The sequence below is a fragment of the Monodon monoceros genome, unplaced genomic scaffold (assembly GCF_005190385.1).
Source record: "Monodon monoceros isolate NGI ecotype Baffin Bay Population unplaced genomic scaffold, NGI_Narwhal_1 Super_Scaffold_10, whole genome shotgun sequence".
Classification (NCBI taxonomy): Eukaryota; Metazoa; Chordata; class Mammalia; order Artiodactyla; family Monodontidae; genus Monodon; species Monodon monoceros.
The window spans coordinates 21,169,332-21,186,677 of NW_021703766.1; the positions used below are offsets into that span (position 1 = coordinate 21,169,332).

Here is a 17,346-nt window from a genome sequence, read left to right on the forward strand (position 1 = left end):
CAAGCTTAGTGGTTCACTAGTTGATTGTTCTGGGGGGGCCGGAATTGAATTTCTCCGAACTTCTTAGAACATATTTTCTCATCTAATGTGAGAATAACAACACTTGCCCATAAGACTTCAACAAGAATTTAAAAAGTAAAATACATTGTGCTTAGTAAAGAGTAATTTAAATAAAGGACTCAAATCAACCTTTCCAGCCATTTTTCTCATCACTCTTTGAGATGCTGAATGTTTGTTTACATATTTAACTAATTCCTGGAAACTTTTTGTCCTTTTATCCAGCTGTACCTTTGCACATAAGGTCAATTTTATGCAGTGCTTTTCCCCTTGTTTTGTGCCCAGCACAGCCTACTCACTCTTTGATACCGTTGTTTGCTTTTACAGAAGAGTGGGGAAGCAAAGCTATGAAGAACGCCCTGCTTTTCGGTCAGATCCATGGGCATTATAGCCATGGGTATGGAACACAAGTAGAGCAGCTAAGAAAACAGGCTGGTAGCTGAGTGGAGAAGAGCCATCACAGGCAGGAGAAGGTTTGTCCCTGGTTAAACAGCTTAAGACCTGGTCTGTTCCCTCAACTGCCAAGCATGGAACAGTGAAAATGTCCTCATGTGACACACTGTAGCACCAGCTGTGGGTCATGTAAATTGGTACAACTTTCTTGGAAAGACATTTGCCAATATGCATCAGAAGCCTTAAAAATGTTCATAACATTTGATGAGTAATTCCATTGACAAATACTAATACATAAACAAAAGTGGACTGATAAATGAGGACAAGATATTCATCAAAATATTAGGTATTCCAAACCTAAGTTCAAAACCCAACAACATAAAATTCGTTAGCCATGCTACATCTATGAAATGGCCTTCTTTTCAGGCATTAACCATTACAGTGTAAAAATATTTAATGACATGGAGTAATAGTCGTGACACAATCTTAAGTAAGAAACAAAAAAGAAATCTTTATATGAAACACAACCCAAAGAATGTACAAGTGTGCATTATAGAGGAAAAAACTACCTCAGAAATGAACAGTGGCTCTGTTGCAGAATGTTGGTTTTGTTTTATTTTATTTGTTCCCTAAAATTAACTCAAATGAGCAGGAAAAGTATTCCTAATGTTATGCTGGTATTCCTTTGCTTTCGTTTGGTGGCTCCCTGAGGAGTGTGCATGGCCTGGGTTACCAGGACTGCTCCAGAAACCCCACGTGTTGCTATTTGATCTGGACCTTGACATCCCTGCCATGTCATCAGTAGCTGCTTCCTGGTGGACCCCTGGGTGGTCACGGACACCCGCCCTGCCCCAGCGTGGAAGGGAGACACGCGTAATATCTGGATGTGGTTTTGGCTGCAACTGGCACACTCGCTCCCATATATGTGAATGTTTCTGGTTAAAGGTCACCATTTACTTGCTGTCTGTGCTGAGTAGTGCAGTAGGTGCTTTAAATGTCTTGATTCTTAAGATTCTGAAGCTCCAAGACAGGGTCAGCATGATGGTGAGACAAGCAAGACTCCTAGGGTGCAAAATTTAAGTAGAATCTCAGGGTCATGTGTGCCTCCTTAAATTTTACACCCTAGGTGCCTCTTTGACACCACCTTCATCCTGGCCCTGTTCAGAGAGGTGAAGTAACTTGCTCCAAGTCATGGAGCTGGCAACAGATTGAGTTTAGGATCAATTCCAAATTCAACTGATTCTGAACCCCTTGTCTTTTTACTTATATCCATCTGTATATTTTAAAACGTGCAGTATAAGTAGACAGCACACTTATATTTGTGTGTGTGTGTGTACCATGATGCAGTAGAATTCTTCATATTTAAACACATAAAGAGGTTGTCTATTTGATCAAATGGCAAGCACAGTTTTCAAATATGAGCCATCTCCCCCATTTTGAAGGTGAGCACTGTCAGGCACATCCCAAACTCTAACTAGAAATTGACACATAGGGAAAACAGCTACATAGTCAAAGAAATATGATACACAAATGGTTCTCCCAGCAGTTCATGAATTCTGCCACTCTGTCCTTGGCACTCAAGAGTAATGTCATTAGAAATTGCTGCTTCCCCAGCTGAGCTGAGTTCTGGGTTCGCAGAACAGTCCAGGGCACTGAGCGGCCAGTTAGCAGTTCATTCATGGGCCAAACCACAGTGTGGCAGGAAAGAATTCAGTAAAGGCTTCTAGTCAATTTCATTTTATGGTGGAAATATAATGGATCTAGAAGAATCTTCCAGTGCCCGAGAAAGGAGTGGTATTTCCCCCCTGCTTGGGATGGTGTTCCAACCCCAGGCAAAACAGAGCCCAGCCTTCCAATTCCACTTCATAATCCTTGAGGCAGTTTTATAGTAATGGGTTCATTTTGCTGCACCCAAGGAATAGATGGGTTCTGTTTTAAGCAGGTCCACAAGTAGAGAAATACCAAAATATCTGTGCAGAAACAGAGAATCACCAAAAGAAAAGTGAAAAATCCCAGAGTGTTTTTAAGTCACTCTGCACTTAGGAAACATGTATTAAGTACTATGTGCCAGGGACTAGGTGCAGTATGACTTCATTTACTAGTTTCTGTACACAATGAGGTCATTATTTATTATCCTCCTTTTCCTGATGAGGAAACTGAGGCTTGCAGAGGTTACATGTTTCACCTAACATTACACTCAGGAAGTACTGAAACCATGATTCAGAATTGCATCTGGTGTTCTTTCCTCTCGCTGCCTTTCAAATACTTATAAAAATGAACAGAATTTAATTGAATTATGGTGCTGTGCACACAGTGATTATTACATGCTGGCTGAATGAATGGCTAGTGACTATATTTATACCTTGTATCCATAAATTTAATATATGTTATGCTGAGGGAGATGCCTCAATGGGAAGGTGACAGTTAACAAGGTCATTTTCTGATATGGAAAATACATAAATGTGTACGTGCCTCCTACATTTAATTTACCCACTGCTTCTGAAATGGATATTTGACAGTCAACTGAGAGCTGTTACTCTTTGTTATCTAAAGGTACCATATCATCTTGGTTGCATATACTGCAGAATGAAGAGGGGAGATTAATCCCCCTGGAAATTTGCTCACGTCTCCCTAGAAATGGAAAATGCTAAGGCAGCCAGAGACTCTCACTTGCTCCATGAATTCTGATAACTGACCCTTGGTTTCCTTGCCAGTAAGGGGAAGGGCTATGACTCAAGCTTTTCTCAGATTATTTCCACTCCTGAAATTACATGCAATCTTTTATATCCTGAATATTTGGGGACTGATGATAAGTATTGCAGCCTTACCCAGCCTTTTTGTAACGTGAGACTAAGTCCTTGTTATAAAAAAAAAAAGCTTGATTTTCTTGATCTGATATTGCTTATTTTAGTTGAGGATAAAGTGGAGATATCATTTGCTACCTTCAGAAGATCCCAACTAGGTAGAGTCTTCTTGAGGTTGCCAGTCTACCATGTAGTTACATCACCCTTTCTCTGCCCAAGCTGTTATAACCCTTTAGTCACGTCCCACTGATTTTTTAGAGATATGGTAAATCCCAATGGCTTAGAGGACCTGTTATAGTCTGACCCCCACCCACTTCTCCATCCTTAGCTCATATTACTCATATCACAGAGCCTTTGCTCCTTCTGCCTCTTTGGACTAGAACATGCTGATCCATACACAGTATATATACATCGTCTGGTTAATGCCTATTCATTCTTCAGATTCCCACTAAATTGCATTTATTTATTCCTTAGACATGTCTTCTCCGAACTTTTGGTCAGCTTCTCACCTGACCATATTTCTTTAATCAGGCTTCGTGTTGCTTAATATTCACCTGCCCCTTCAGATTGTGACAGTGCTTGCTAAATACAGTATTCCCAGTGCCCGGCACTGTCCTGGGCACAGAGCAGGCACTTCCGCGTTTGCTCATTAAATGAATAAGTGATATACAGCAATGTCATCCAGCAGTAGGTCAAGTGATCAAACTGCTGGAGCTCTTTGTGGGTAGTTGTGGTATGAAGTTGCGGCTCTAGACTTAGAAGATGAGCATGTCATAAGTCAAAGCTCTTCCACTGACTATCAGAGTCAAATTAGGCAGTCAGTGTAAGTCTTTGGTCCAGTGTAAGTTCATGGTCCTTTGGAGAGGAAAAATTATCACTGTTCCTGGGGTTTTTGTGAAGACTAATGAAACAGTGGACTCCTAGAAATATGAACGCACTATAGGCATCACAGGCATTGCTACTATTTCCTAAGGATAAGTGTGATCCTGATTGGCTTATAAGAGCAATTCACACAGAGCACCCTGTTGGAATAGAGACAATGATGATCCATAAGATCATAGTATGATCCATACCAAGTTCCATAAGTATTTTAATTTCTTTTGGAATTTCATTGATAAGTTTCTAGTGTACAATAAAGTTCTGCCCCAGAGAAAAAATGATTTCCTTTATAAATGGATGATTGGCTGCCACGTACTTAGAAACCTAAAAATGGCATCCATAGGAATGTGAAGTTTCTCTGCATTTCGAAAGAATAGTGAGATGTAATTCTGTTTCACATCAAAACAAGTATTTTACCAGTGTTACCTTGTTAACTGATCATACTACTATTGACATTAAAAGAATGTATGCATGAATGCATGAATTTATCACTTCATAATTTTTTCCCCCATGGCGAATTTAAACGGGCATCTAAGAAAAAGAATATCAGGCCCTCTCGTTTTAGAAGCAAACATTATACACCCACATATGCATACATGCTCAAACATAATAAATTTACTGAGAAAAAGATACCTCAAGCATTAGTAAAAGAAGAATATTATTAATCCAATGGATTGTAGTTTCCTATTTAAGAAAAGAGGCAGGACTGATTGTTATATTTTATAGGAAATTGTTTAGGGAATTGAATTTCTTTCTATCAGATTCTGGCTGTGCATATTACTAAGTGTTTGTGTTCAAGTTTCTTTTGTGTGTTCCTTCACTGAGAAGGATTATGCCTAAGAAAGTGGGTACTGAATTCTGAAACCTGAGGTTTAAATCTTAGATCTTCCCATGTTCAGGTCTACAATCAGGGGCACATTACTTAAAGCTACCCAAATTTAGTTCCCTCACCTGAAAAATCAGGATAGTTAGGATCAAACCTCACAAACCTCATGGGTGTTCTGAGACAGTAGCCAGTTAAACCCCTGGCACAGAGTTTGGGACACAGTAGGCACTTGATAAATGCTGATTCCCTTCAACTAAACATTGCCTCAGTCTCTAAAAGTATTGTGGGAGATTAGAGAAGATTTTAAACACTTTCTATTCTCATTCTCTTGGCTCCACTTAAAATCATGATTTTTTTTTTTTTTTTTTTTTTGTGGATGACCTTTCCCTAAACTACTTTGTTGCTGGCAAGAAACGATTAAATTAAAAATTAAAATCAGAAAAGTTTCTCCTGGGATTTAAAGTGCTCCTGCCCTCCTCAGCATAAAATGCTGGCTTTTAGACAACAGTATTGATGAAAAGAATTTGTTCTTACTGCTAGAACAATCCAGTCGGGGCAATTCTTCGAGACGTAGCCTTTTATTCATGATTAGATGTTTTAGTTTCAAAGTTCCTGCTTTGAAACATAAAGGTTGGACTTTAAGAAAAAAGATAGTTTAGTGATTTAGGGACATTCCCATTTCCTTGAAAGATGTTATCTGAATGTATTTGAAGAAGGCCACTGAATTCTAGAATTGCTGTTCCACCCCCCATCTCTCCTATCTTAAAAAAACAGTCACCAATTAAGGCTCCTCCTCATCTAGATGCCTTTACACAGACATTTTTACACATTGCCAGCATGTGTTTCTGTGACTCTCCTTTACTAGGTCTCCATGGCAGACCACTTCCTCCCACCTTTTGGATGGACGTGTTCCGACTCTGGATAAGTTATTCCTATCAACTTTACTATCAAGCCATGGTGTCCAGGGAGCTTCAGGACACCATGATCACTTCAGAGAGGCATGTTTAGCTTCCTTCTTAGAACACCAGCTCATTTAATTTATTTGCTGGCTTGGGGAGCACCTCTATATAATCCCCAAGAGCTAGTAACAAACATCGTAACTAATTTATGAGTCCTTATTTACCTGGCTGTACTTTCCAAGCTCTTTTCAGGCCCAACACCACCTCTACTGAGCTCAGAGACAAATAAAGGTGTGATGCTTCTTTTCCTGACTTTCCAATGCGTCATGGGGCCTGTGTGAGAAGCAGCAGGCCCAGATGTGCCAGGTGGTGGGTCCTAAAGTCTGTTGACCCATTAACACAAGTGAACACTGGCTTCCTTTTTTAATCTAACACTTACTGCCTAGGTTACATTATTATTATTTCCCCCAGCCTATAAATAGATATTCAGCCTCTGAATGAGACATTCTCAGCAGAGAGTTTTCTCAGGTCTTTATCTTTTAACAGAGTCAGGATAAAGGCTCTTAAGAGAGTTATACGTGGAGAGAGAATTGAAGAAAATACTCAATTTTCTAAGCACTTCTTCATAGTGTGGGGCAGCTGTTCTTCTTAAAAGTTTGCAGAAACATTTACAGTTTCAGATGTACCTAAGTGAGACACCTGTATGGAAGCATGTTTGTTTCATTTTCAACGGGATAGATATTGTACCCATTAGATGGAAATGAAGTTTCATCTTATGTGGCAAACCTCTACCTCGTTAGTAATGGCTACTAAAGCCTTGTGTTGAGAAGAATCCTGGGGCTAAATTTTGGTTCAGTGGAACAAAGTGCTGCACATAATCAGGGTGGTGTGAAATTAATAGAGACATGCGGAGCTTCACAAATGGCTAGCCTGTGTTAGCAAATAGCATTTCGTTAAATTATAGTCTTCGCTCTTTTGTCTCTTGAGTTTGCTATGCTCTTTGTATGGTTTTGTAAACAACCAGCTTTCAATGATCACATATATTATGGATATAAGATCTAAATAATATGTAAAAACAGCTCTTCATGAAAACTTATTCAATTAAATGTAGCATTTAGTCCTCCCAAATGCTTTATATGGTGTTTATAAACTAAAGAATCATTGATCAATTATTATAAATATTAATAACAAGAAACTATTCCATAAATAACTTGTTATTTGGAAGAAAAAAATGATAGGATTGTTAAAATAAAAATGATCTTAAAGAGTATTTTGCATAATTTCTTAATTTCTCATATCAGAAACCCAAGGTCCCAAATTCTTGAATCACTATTTTCAAATTGGAAGTTTGAAGTAGAAATAAAATTAACACCCACCCTTCCTCACTTTTTTTCCCCTCTACTCTCACATCTCCTAAGGTTAGCAAACTCATTTTCAGTCATACCCTAAGTCTGAGTTTACAATGATAAATTATCCCTTCACAACTATTTTTTTGATGCAAGATTTTTTATGCGAAATTAGTTGGTTTTATCCCTAATATTGATGCTAATAATAGTATTCACCTCAAAAACTTGTTGCAAAGATTAAACATGTAAACCCATGTAAAACACTATAACAGTTATACCACCTAAAGTTTTGGCTATAGCATCATAACTATTGCTCAAAATTAAGTTCTGGCTTTTTGACTGTAAGTGTAATATATAGGTAACTTACACAACCCCCAACCTAAAGTGGTAGTTCTATTTAGGCCAATAATCAAATATTTTTTGAGCAATAAGGCAGAATCTTCATCCCTTCCTTTTTTTTTTTTTTAACCTATGGTCAGGTCGCATCTTTTGCCATTAATAAGAATGAGGGTGGCCTGGTTTCCTATGAACACTGTGGTTTCAATGAGCTTCCCAATAGTGTTTGCTCCTTGATAAATTTCAAATCCCCTGTCTTCTCTACTACTGTCTGGTGTGGGCTTTTGCAAAATTTCTCTATTCTGAGCTTTCTACATTCATTCTTTCTACCCTGTAAGCAATCTTATCTAATCCATCTTGTCCACTGGTTAATCACCAGAGTGATATTTCTAAGACACATATTGGATCAGATCAATGCTGAGAACCTTCCATTGTTTACCTATAGCTAACATTATGAAATGATGTGTGGAAAAACCCTGACCCCAGCTGCTATCCGTCATTCTTGCCTCAGATATCTACATATACATCTATGTGACCAGATACAAAGAACTATTTAGGGTTCTTCAAACACATGAAATATTTCAAACAAAGGATCTTCCCTATTGGAAGATCAGGTCTGTTTTCATATCTTCTGCATAGTATCTCAGAAAGTTTAATTGCCAGTAAAGTGAGGAGTGTGTTACTCTAGGGATTGCAATAAAATAAAATGAAACAGAAGGGTACATCACACATCTGTGATTAGTGGGTGGGGGTGGGGAAACAAACAAACCTGCAAGAACAGGTGGTAGTGAATAATGCTTGATATGTTGTGATAGATCTGTCCAGTTTTCCTTGTTTCTTTGGTCATTCATAATTCCTAGTGCTTACTGTTTTTCAGAATGTCAGTTATGTTGCTATTTTAAAAAATAGGAACCAGAAAAAGAGAAGCTAGCTGACTACTTGTCTATGCAGGTTAGTACAAAAGTACAGTATCACGTACAGTGACACGATATTTTGGAATGAGGAATTTAATGGGTTATCTAATACATTGTAAAAGAATTTGTTGTTCTTATCAAGTGATCAAGTTTAGAATGGAGCATTAATTAATTTGAATGGATGCTTGCTAGTGTGTCTCTAAAAACATGGTTTATGTATGTTGTATGAATGTGAGTCTTTATAAAAGCAACACACACACACACACACACAATAATCACATCAGAAAATTTTATAACCTGCTTTACATTCAACAAAAATCTTTCCTTCCCGACTCTCAGGAACTTTCAATACTTTCATCTCTGTGTTGCCCACATCGCCTGACACCTTTATTTGTTCACTGGGGTCACTCTGAAAGTGCTTGGTGAACTGATTTCCTCATGGATTATTCCACAATCGCAACACTAGGAGAGATAGAAGTGTTGGATGCCACTGGATGAATCCTTCAGTCTCTACATACGCAACTTATGTGTGATTAAATAAGAAAATAAAAAGTACAAATCCCTGAGCTATTTGTTCTGGCTAGAAAAAAAATGTCCTTTTTACCATCTTAATGGCATATTGTTTTAACACTTCTCACTTGCCATTTTCCTCCAGAAGATAGAAGTGCATTTTAATGGCAGAAACAATTATAGGAAGCAAACTAATATAGCCATTATTAAACATTTATTAAGGCCCCACTGTGTGGGAGCCACTGATGCATTTTAAAAATAACATTCTCACCATAACACTTGTACTCTAACCTAACTTACTTTGCATTTAATTTTTTAATGTAGATAGAAAATTGTAATAGTTAAGTTTTTGAAATTCCAGTGGTGGCCAAGGCAGAGGGAAATGAAAAAAAAAATCAAAACTTAAGTGATATTCTATATTCTACTAGTCTTAAGGAGTAATGCTCTATAGGGGTCATGCCGACAATGAAACAGCAGTACAAAGTGTATCCCAGGCTCTTCCTAACTTTGTGGTGACAAATGTAATCTGGGGTTCTTCAAAGCCTGAGATATCTGAGGATTTGGGGTGGGAGGCTCATATTAATTGATTAGTGTAGGAGAGGTGGACAGTTGCTGCTCCTAAGTCATTAAAGATTGTTAGGGGTAGACATTCTTATTGGTCATAGGGAGCATAGTAGTAACAACAGTTGCATATAGTAGGTGCTTTCAGGGGGTTTCTGTTGTTGTGTCTGTCCCGTTCCATTGAGAGCTGTGCCTGATCACCCCATTTGTTTGTCCAGGGATTATCTTGCATGTTGCTTCTCAGAAGCCTGTTGTCTTACATCATTTGCCTGTCCACAGAGTTGTATACAAATGGTGAACATTGGACTCAGGCAGCTTCTTTCATGAAATTAGGAACCTCTATGGGGATACAAGGGTTTCTTTTCCTTCTGCATTATAAACTTGAGGATATGGTTTAATTGCTAGCAAGAACCACTTTCCCAGCTCTAGGAAGAAACCATACGTGAAACAGGAAAGAATCAGACTGATAGGTAAATAGAAGTGGAGATACAGAGAGAAAAGTAATGCAGGAAGGGAATTGGGAGGGGAGAGAGGGAGAAGAAGGAGTGGGAGAGAGAGAAAAGGAGGGAGAGGAAAATACCATGAGAGGATGGTGAGAGTGATGGAGATCATGATGAGCATGACAGCATCTTTGCATCTCCTGTGACTCAATTCATATATACCTACAACCTTCCCCGATTATGGAAGCCAATAACCACCTCTCTTGTTTAAGCTTAACTTCTGTTTCCATTGCTTACAACCAAAAATCCCAATTAATACAGACTTCAATGATTTTCAATAGAAAAAGCATTACTATATACTACTATTATTAATAAAAAATAATACCAAACTCAGTGCCAGGCACTAAGCAACTAAGTTTAATTCATTTAATTATTTCATTATCACATGCATTAGAACTATTTACTGTCATCACCATGTTGTAGATGAGAAAGCAGAGGCACAGAATGGTGAAATGACTTGTTGAGAAGCATTCAGATATCAAGCAATAGATTGTCAGAACTTGGGCTCACGTGGGTAAGCAAAACCCGAGTGCTGGGCTGTGCTCCTGCAACTTTGACTTATAGCAGTAACACCCCAGTCAAGAGGCTCTTCACAACTCTGAGAGAATAAGTCTCAGAACTTAAAACATAATAGGAAAACCAAATAAACTAAGTTGAGGTGAAATGGTTTAAATAAATACATTATATATACATTTTACAAACATTGGATTAATAATAACATTTAATGCTATACTATAAATTTCTTTCTTCTGTCCTATGCTCATTGAAGACTTTTAAGATCTTCCTTCTCCTTGGCCCCAATTAAATATACCTAAATATATCTCGTGTTGTCACAGGTAATATATCCACTAAAAAGCATTTTGGGATATGGTTCTCCATTCAAACATTAACTCATTCCTGGCTTTATGTGCCAGCTGATGGAGTTCTGATATCACATCACTTTCCCTTTTTATCTCCCACTGAGGCTTTCAAAGCTAAAATTCATTGAATTTTCTAATTTTCTACACTTTTATATTCCCAAACTCTGGTTTTCTTATGCTAGAATTTTATTCAAATAGAAGTTGTGTTTGGGGAGGGATTGCATCGCATTTTATCTTATTTTATTTTTTATTGAAGTGTAGTTGATTTACCATGCTGTGCCAATCTCTGCTGTACAGCAAAGTGACTCAGTTATACACATAGACACATTCTTTTTTTAAAATATTCTTTTCCATTATGGTTTATCCCAGGAGATTGGATATAGTTCCCTGTGCTATGCAGTAGGACCTGTTGTTTATCCATGCTGAATGCAATAGTTTGCACCTGCCAACCCCAGACTGGTAAGCCCATCCCTCTCCTCCCCTCCCCCTTGGCAACCACACGTCTGATCTCTATGTCTGTGAGGCTGTTTCTGTTTCTGTAGATAGGTTCATTTGTGTCATATTTTAGATTCCACATATAAATGATATCATATGGTATTTGTCTTTCTCTTTCTGACTTACTTCACTTAGTATGATAATCTCTAGTTGCATCCATGTTGCTGCAAATGGCATTATTTAGTTCTTTTTAATGGCTGAGTAGTATTCTATTGTATATGTATAGCACATCTTCTTTATCCAGTCATCTGTCAATGGACATTCAGGTTGTTTACATGTTTTGGCTATTGTGCTGCTATGAACATAGGGGTGCATGTATCTTTTGAATTATAGTTTTGTCCAGGTATATACCTAGGAGTGGGATTGCTGGATCATATGGTAATTCTATTTTTAGTTTTCTGAGAAGCCTACATACTGTTTTCTATAATGGCTGCATCAACTTACATTCCCATCAACAGTGTAGGAGACTTCCCTTTTCTCCACACCCTCTCCAGCATTTGTCGTTTGTAGACTTTTTAATGATGGCCATTCTGACCAGTGTGAGGTGGTACCTCATTGTAGTTTTGATTTGCATTTCTCTAATAATTAGTGGTGTTGAGAATCTTTTCATGTGCCTATTGGCCATCTGTATGTCTTCTTCGGAGAAATTTCTGTTAAGATCTTCTGCTCATTTTTTGATTGGGTTGTTTGTTTTTTCTTGTTGTTGATTGTATGAGCTGTTTGTATATTTTGGAGATTAAGCCCTTGTCAGTCACATCATTTGCAAATATTTTCTCCCATTCCATAGGTTGTCTTTTTTTTTTTTTTTAATGGTTTCCTTTGCTGTGCAAAAGCTTGTAAGTTTGATTAAGTCCCCCCATTTGTTTATTTTTGTTTTTATTTCTATTGCCTCGGGAGACTGACCTAAGAAAACCTTGTTCAATTTATGTCAGAGAATGTTTTGCCTATGCTCTCTTTAGGAGTTTTATGGTGCCATGTCTTACGTTTAAGTCTTTAAGCCATTCTGAGTTTATTTTTGTGCATGGTGTGTGTTCTAACTTCATTGACTTACATGCAGCTGTCCAACTTTCCCAGCACCACCTGCTGAAGAGACTTTTTCCCACTTTATATTCTTGCCTCCTTTGTTAAAGATTAATTGACCATAGGTGTGTGGATTTATTTCTGGGGTCTCTATTCTGTTCCATTGATCTGTATGTCTGTTTTTGTACCAACACCACACTGTTTTTGTTTTTGTTTTTTTTTTTTTCGGTACGCGGGCCTCTCACTGTTGTGGCCTCTCCCATTGCAGAGCACAGGCTCCGGATGCGCAGGCTCAGTGGCGATGGCTCACGAGCCCAACCGCTCCGCAGCATGTGGGATCTTCCCGTACCAGGGCACGAACCCGTATCCCCTGCATCAGCAGGTGGACTCTCAACCACTGTGCCACCAGGGAAGGCCACACCACACTGTTTTGATTACTGTAACTTTGTAGTATTGTCTGAAGTCTGGGAGAGTTATGCTTCCTGCTTCATTTTTTTCCCCCCTCAGGATTGCTTTGGCAATTCTGGGTCTTTTATGGTTCCATATAAATTTATGGATTATTTGCTCTAGTTTTGTGAAAAATGTCATGGGTAATTTGATAGGGATTGCATTAAGTCTGTAAATTGCTTTGGGTAGTATTGCCATTTTAACAATAATAATTCTTCCAATCCAAGAGCATGGGATATTTTTCCATTTCTTTGAATCTTCTTTAATTTCCTTTATTAATGTTTTATAGTTCTCAGCATCTAAGTCTTTCACCTCCTTGGTCAGGTTTATTGCTTGGACACTCCTGCAATGCATTTTTTTACGGATGTAAATTTGGTGATTTCATGTACCAAATGGCCTATAAAAGAAAGTTTTGATAGCTGCCCAATATCCTAGTGGAAAGTTAAGGCAAACCAGGTAGAGATGAATGACTGTATGGCTTAAGGTGATCCTGAAGGTTCAATCTTAATTAAGTGAGCTGGTTATCTGGGTTGACTGGAACCAGAGACTGCACAAAACACAACTGGCTTCATTCAAAGCATTTTCATATGTGCCTCCTCTGTGCCAGACACTATTTACACTTAAGAGTTAGATCACTGAACAACAACAACAAAATGTCTCTGTCCTTTTGTAAGACTCTCTCTCTCTCTCTCATGCTGCCGGATTGTTATTTTGTATAAAATGGTCAAGAAAGCATCTCTAATGAGGTAACTCCCGAGCAGAGATCTGAAGGATGTGGGAAGCTGGTTGTGCTGACCCACAGAGGAGGAGTTTTCCAGGCAGAGGGAACAGACATGAGTCCTGAGTGAGGCCTCGGGCATACCAAACAGGGAGTGTATTCAGGGAAAGGGACCACTCCAAGCTTTGTGCAACCAGTTTTCTGAGTTTTCCTCCTCTCATCAGCTCTGCAGATGGAAATGTGCATATACTGAATATTGTTCACAATTAGATGTATGTAATTAGGAATATGACTATGGGACTTTCCAGCTATCTTCAGCAAACGCTTTTGTTTTCTTTATGGAACGCTAAATTTTCTAAATCGTTGATGTAGGGAAATATAGGTTGGATATGTGTGTGGATGACTTGGTGGCTGATGGCTAGGTAGGTGGAAGGAGAGAGTGATTAATTGTTACTGGGTCCTTCTATCATGATTATTGTTAGAGTAAGCAAAAGCAAATAGACAACCTCCCCCAAAATGTTGCTTTATTTGTTTCTGCCTGATAGTTCTATGACTTACACTTTCATATCTATTTATCTCATTGAAACTTATGAGATGCACTTGCTTTCATTCTTCTCATTTTATAGCCAAGTAACCAAGGCTCTGAGACCCAGAGTCTAATGTAACTTGTCACTGTCATTGACGTGACAGTGTGTGTGAACCCTGGTTTTCACTAAGAATTCAGCTCTAATCTTGCACTATGAGTTACAACATCTCCTTCACAAATTCTGGGACAGAAGTGTTGTGTATGATGTTTTGTTCTTTTTTTTTTCGCTTTTCATTCCTTATTGCCTTTTTCCCCCCTCTAACTGTCTCCATAAAATCTTTCATCCTCTATTCCCTCCCTGTCTATTTAATTTCAGATGAGTTCCTTCATTCTAGGCTACTTCATAATAGTTGTCCAAGGGCTACAAGTAAGGCAGAGAAGAGAGAACTTTGACAGGTTTTGTTTTGTTTTCCCATGAGATATGTATACTTTTCCACCAACTGAGGTCAGGACTATTAATATGACTTGCTTTGGCTAATGAAATATGAGCAGATTTGACACATGACACATTGGAGCAGAAGGTTCCAGAACCACCATAGGGTTCTACTATCGTTTTTCCCCTACACTACCGAAAACAATCCCCAGATAGGGGGTTACCCTGAATCCTGGAGTGAAGCAGAAAGTGTCCAAGTGGAGCAGAGTGGCAAGAAACCCACAGACAACATGTACCATGTGTGAGAGTTCAAATTGTGTTTGTAATCCATTTTGAGTTGAAGGTTCTTTGTTATACCAGCAAACCCCAACTCAGCAATAAAAAAAGCAAAAGCACTTTTCAGGCTCTTATGAGCTTCCTCATGCCCTATGTCATATGTGTCTCATCAATATTCTAAGTAAGTCAGGTTTGCTATTATTCCCATTTTAGAGATGTGGAAGTTCAGGTTTAGATGGTATGTGAAAAAGAACAAAAAATTCTTATCCAGGAAGTGGAAAAAATAGTCTTAGTTCTTAGTCTTAGTTCTCTTGATATCTTTTTTAGCTTTCTGCCCTTAATCACATCCTGCCACATAAATGAGCTCAGTCCAGGCCGTTTCTGGAATCACTGGAAGCTACATTAAGCCATTCAGGATACTAAGTGCACTTACTGTGAGGAGGACATGAGTCAGTAAACATTATCCTAGTGACCTGAAAAGTTCAGGCAAAGAGCCTTCCTTATGCCATGCTGAGGTTTATTCAGCCAAGAAGCCTCATCTCAAAGATGTGTTAGGCCCAGCCTTGAAACAGTGCATCCTATGTTGAGGAAGTCCCTTTTGACTGTCAGCCCAGCCACAAATGGCTCCAGCTGTGTCAGAAGCTGTGGAGAGCAAGGGCAGGTCAGCCAATCCCTGTTTCTAGGGAAAGAGCAGAATCAGAGAAATGATCGTGGTGGGTCCTGAGCTGAATCAGGCGGGAACGAGCCTAACTTTGGGCAGAGGGACACTTGAGAATAGTGCCCTAGGGATTAGTGAAGAACTGAGCTTGAGGTGGGATGGGGAGATCCATTACCCAGGAAATTAAGAGGTATCTCTTCCAAATCTAGAAGAATGAGGCAAAGAGTATAATCTCCAGTCCCATCGGCTTTATGATGACTTTTCATGCTTCAATCTTCTGGTGAGAGAATTGGACTGTGTATTCACATTTTAGATGTTTTAGTTAAGCTGTAATTCCGTTCTTTTTTTTTTTTTTTGCATTCTGTTAATGTTACCTCAGAACAACCACTTCTCTTCCTCTCTCTCGAATGAGATACTATGAATACTTGCCAGAAATATCAATTAATGCCCAAGCCAGCTCTATGTTCTGATTTATCTTCCACGTTGACTCCGAGTAACAGAGCCATACATTAAGGAACAAAGCTTGCTGCCGGGGTATTTATAACCTTGTCTTTTAAAACATTTGGCAGACGTTCAAACCTTCCATATGTTCACAGTATTAAACTTTACCATAAAAGGAAATTAAGAGTTACATTTGAAGAAAGCTGGTATTGTATGGTCTGAAAGTCTGGCGGTTAAAAAAAAATAATCAAGTCCAACTTGAAATAACAGACATTCTGTGATCCTGCTGAAAGTTTAAATGCCACACAACAAAGTTCTGCTCTCCCTAACACTGCAGATGTCATATTTCAGGAGCGTTTTCAGTTGACTCAGAGCAGACACATTGAGCTTCTGAGCCTGGTTTAACAAGGATGCATTCCTGAGCAGTGAGGACTAGAAAGGAAGGCTATGGGTGGGGCTGCACCAGCCCCAGTGGCACTATTACTTCCTCCCAGCATTGTTAAAGCCTGCAGAAGCTGGGAAGCCTCCTATGGGGGCAGAATCCCTTCAGTGCGCCAAGCATATCTATGGCCATATGGGAAGAAAATACTGAAACCTATTTTAATATTCATATACAGGCATACCTCGTTTTATTGCATTTCACTTTATTGCGTGTTGCAAATACTGCGCTTTTTGCAAATTGAAGTTTTTGTGGCAACCTTGCATTGAGCAAGTCTATCATCAGCACCATTTTTCCAATAGCATGTGCTCACTTCGTTTCTCTGTGTCACATTCTACAAGTTCTCACAGTATTTCAAATTTTTCATTATTATTATTGTATTTGTGACAGTGACTTGTGATCAGTGATCTTTGACGTTCCTACTACAACTTGCTCAGATGATGATTAGGATTTTTTAGACAAAATGCTACTGCACACTTACACTATACATAGTGTAAACATAACTTTTATATATACTGAGAAACCCAAAGAGTTTGTATGCCTCCTTTCACTGTGATATTTGCTTTATTGCACTGGTCTGGAACTGAACCCGCAATATCTCCAAGGTATGCTTGTATTTAAATAGAATTTATATCCATTTATCAAAAAGTGAGAAAAAAATTTTTTCCTGATACTCACACATTGATTGAAGCTGGTGCTATTAGTTTCTCCATCTTTCAGAGGGTCCCAAGTCCTGAACAATGTTCAATGTATCCTGTGAAAGAGTGAGAATTCCATAACTTAACAAGATTGGCAATTATTCTACTGCCATTGTGTTGTGAAGTCCTGAAGTTTAGCATGGCTGAGTTAAGTAGATTTATGGATTATTTAACCTGGGTTTGACTAAATTAACCCATTTAAAAAGAAGTGGATTTTAAAAATTCCTGAAAAGAGAATATTGATTGAAGATAATACTAATAAGACAACCAGAAGTAGATTTTAGGACAAGAGAAGAAACTGCTGCTCTGA

General features: G+C 38.5%; 1 long non-coding RNA gene across 1 annotated transcript in view; it reads right to left on the reverse strand.

Moving 5' to 3' along the window:
- LOC114904280 overlaps nt 1–17,096 on the reverse strand; it is a 139,907-nt gene extending 122,811 nt beyond the window's left edge. The window contains exon 1 of the long non-coding RNA XR_003795919.1: nt 17,017–17,096. This is a non-coding gene — a long non-coding RNA (uncharacterized LOC114904280). The remainder of the gene's footprint in view (nt 1–17,016) is intronic.
- Nucleotides 17,097–17,346: the final 250 nt, after the last annotated feature.